Source organism: Dipodomys ordii, unplaced genomic scaffold (genome assembly GCF_000151885.1).
Source record: "Dipodomys ordii isolate 6190 unplaced genomic scaffold, Dord_2.0 Scaffold147, whole genome shotgun sequence".
NCBI classification, from domain to species: domain Eukaryota; kingdom Metazoa; phylum Chordata; class Mammalia; order Rodentia; family Heteromyidae; genus Dipodomys; species Dipodomys ordii.
The window spans coordinates 1,263,580-1,267,282 of NW_012267363.1; positions in this window are offsets into that span (position 1 = coordinate 1,263,580).

Genomic DNA, 3,703 nt, shown 5'->3' on the forward strand with positions numbered 1-3,703 from the left:
GATCCTCAGATCTCAGCCTCCTGAGTAGCTAGGATTACAGGCGTGAGCCACCAGTGCCCGGCTTCTCCTTTATATTAAACTACAATTCTCCCTATGCCATCCTAAATAATTGGATCACAAACCAGGTACCAGTGGCCCACACCTATAATCCTAGCAACTCAGGAGGTTGAGGTCTGAAGATGGGCGTTGGAAGCCAGCCGAGTGAGAAAAGTCCATGAGACTCTTATCTTTAATTAACCACGCAAAACTGGAAGTGGAGCTGTGAGTCAAAGTGGCAGAATTGAGCAAAAGAGCTCACAGACAGTGCCCAGGCCCTAAGTTCAGACTCTCCCTTCCCCACTCCCATCTTAATAAAAAAAAAAAAAGATGGAGGGGTCAGGCACTGGTGATTCATGCCTGTAATTCTAGCTATTCGGAAGGTTGAGATCTGGGAATTGTAGTTTGAAGCCAGCCTGGGCAAGAAATTATCCTTGAGATTCTTAGTTCCAATTAAACTCCAGAAAACCGGAAGTAGAGCTGTAGCTCAAAGTGATGGGGTGCTAGCCTTGAGCAGAAAAGATCTAGCACAATGCCTAGCCCTGAGTTCAAGCCCAATGACCAACAACAACAAAAAATGGATTAGGGGTATACCTCAAATAGTAGAGTACCTGTCTAGCAAGCTTAAGTCCCTGAATTCAAACCTCAGTACTTCCAAGATAATAATTAATATTAATAAAAATGAACCCTTTTGGTATTCATCTATCTGAAGATATTCTTACATTGCAAGTGTGATTGAAATAAAATACCCAGAAGCTGAGCAGGAAGTGACAAAGATGGATATACATAATATAAGTTGCTATTTTGTTTTCAGTGGTGACTAGATGTCTAATTGGCAAGTTAGCTTGATGTCAAGATGGCAAGTGGCCACTTTCTATTTGAAACTGTTATTTGTGAAACAGATTTGTGAAGTTTAAAGCCTGGCTTTCAAAGAATATTATAGATTGTGAATTCCATTATCCCATCTAATTTATATACAGAGGAATATACTATAAGTGGTTACCTTGTGAAACAATGTTTCTCTTATTACTCAGACTGATCTTAAACTCCTGGATTCAAAAGATTCTCATGCCCCAGGCTCCCAAGTAGCTGGGACTGTAGGTGTTTACCATCTCACTCAGCTTTATTAGAAGTATCTATCTATTTATTTATTTAGTAATAAGTTTCTTGATTATTTTTGTGTTGTTATTTCATGATAGGGTCTCCTCTTACACTCAGTGCTCAGGCTAGCCTGTACTAAGATCCTATTTGTGCTTTTTTTTTTGGGGGGGGGTCCGGTTGTGGGGCCTGAACTCTGGGCCTGGGTGCTGTCCCTCAGCTCTTCAGCTCAAGGCTAGCGCTCTACCACTTGAGTCACAGCGCCACTTCCTTTTTTCTTTTTGCTTATGTGGTGCTGAGGAATCGAACCCAGGGCCTCATGCATGCAAGGCAAGTGCTCTACCACTGAGCCACCTTCCCAGCCCTTGTCCTTTCTTTTGTCACTGGAATGACAAATTCATACTACCAGGTTCAGCCACTGGTTGAGATGGAGTCTTAGGAAATTTTATGCCTAGGCTGGCCTTGTACCACAATCCCCTGATTTCTACATCCCAATTACCTAGTATTACAGGCTTGAACTATTACATTCAGCTAAAACTTACCTTTAGCATGAACACCATTCTCAAAGACAGATAAGACAATATATAAACTTTAATTTTAAAGGGCATTTAAACACCCATGATTTTTTTTTTTTTGGTCGGTCATGGGGGCTGAACTCTGGGCCTGGGTGCTGTCCCTCAGCTCTTCAGCTCAAGGCTAGAGTCTACCACTTGAGCCACAGAGCACTTCTGGCTTTTTTCTGCTTATGTGGTGCTGAGGACTGGAACCCAGGGCCTCATGCATGCGAGGTAAGCATTCTACCACTGACCAACTTCCCAGCCCCATAAACACTTATATACTTTTCTACTTTTAAACATTGTTAAATTTTCAACATATTTTTGAAACATTGTAATGGTAAGTTGGTCCTTCAAAGTAAGAAAAAAATGAATAATTGTGAACTTATAAAATCAAGACTCATAAACCTTTCTGCCAAAATTAGTCTTGAACCATAATCCTTCCTTTCTCAGACTCCCTGTAATCTGGGATTACAGATGATAGAATAATCACCAACATTTTAGGGCAATCAAAGTTTTAAGGTCAATAATAGGATAAGTAAGTTTGGGACTAGTTATATAGTAACAGTTCACTACATCTGGGTATTTCTGAGAGTTTGGAGGGCTAAGAAGAGCAAACATGATCTAAAATAAGTAGAAGAAAAGGATAAAAATTAGAGCAGATGTCAGGCATGAGTAGCTCACATCTCTAGTCCTACCTACTCAAGAGGCTGAGATGGGGCTGGGAATGTAGCTTAGTGGTAGTGCTTGCCTAGCATGCATGAAGCACTGGGTTTGATTCCCCAGTACCACATAAACAGAAAAATCTGGAAGTAGCAGTGTGGCTCATGTGGTAAAGTACTATCTTTGAGCATAGAGAGGCCCAGGGACAAAGCCCAAGGCCTGAGTTCAAGCTCCAGGACCAGAAAAAAAAAAGGGCTTAGATCTCTTTCTGCAAGTCAGTCAGATAAATTCAAATAACCAGCAAAAAGCCAGAAGTAGAAGCATGGCTCAAGTGTTAGAACACCAGTCTTGAGCAAAAAAATAGCTAAGCAAGAGTAAGAGGTGCCGGGGGCAGGTAGCTCATGCTTTTAATCCTACTCAGGAGGCTAAGATCTGGGAATTGTCGTTTGAAGCCACCCTGGGCAGGAAAGTCCACGAGACTTTTATCTCCAGAAGTGGCACTGTGGCTCAAGTGGTAGAGCACTTGCCTTAAGCTCAACAGCTCAAGGACAGTAGCCAGGCCCAGAGTTCAAGACCCATAACTGACCCCCCCCCCAAAAAAAGAGTAAGAGGTGTTGGTAGCTGGTGTTTGTAATCCTAGCTACTCAGATGGCTGAGATCTGAGGATCAGGGTTTGAGGCCAGCCTGGGCAGGTTAGTCGAAGAGACTCCTATCTCCAATTAATCACCAGAAACCAGAAGTGGAGCTGTGACTCAAAGTGGTCTAGTGGCAGCCTTGAGGGAAAAAGCTCAAGGACTGTACCTAGTCCCTGAGTTTAAGAACCCCCCAAAAAAGTGAGAGGTCCTGGGTTAAAGCTCCAGTACTAGCATAAATAAATAAATGTTATCAACTTTAAATATTCTCTATAGCATCAGTGTGATAGAACTGCCTGTGATGCCAGTAACATTTATATCTCTACTATCTAATAAGGAAGCCATAAAGCACATATAGCAATGGAGTACTTAAAATGTAGAGAATGGGATTTGCAATTTTATTTTGGTTGTCTTCATTTAAACTTAACTAGGCACATCTGGCATAAACTGTACAGGAAATTGGGATTGTGAGGTTCTAGGCCCACATAGGCATAAAAGTTCACAAGATCCATCTCTATGGAAGGAAGGTAGATACAGTGGCTGTCATACCAGATAAGATAGGAAGCCTAAAATGGGTGAATAGAGGTTCAAGCACTGCAACAAGCAAGAAAAAAAGACCCTGGGACTGGGAAGGTGGCTCAGTGGTAGAGCGCTTGCCTTGCATGCATGAGGCCCTGGGTTCGATTCCTCAGCACCACATAAGCAAAAAGAAAAAAGCCA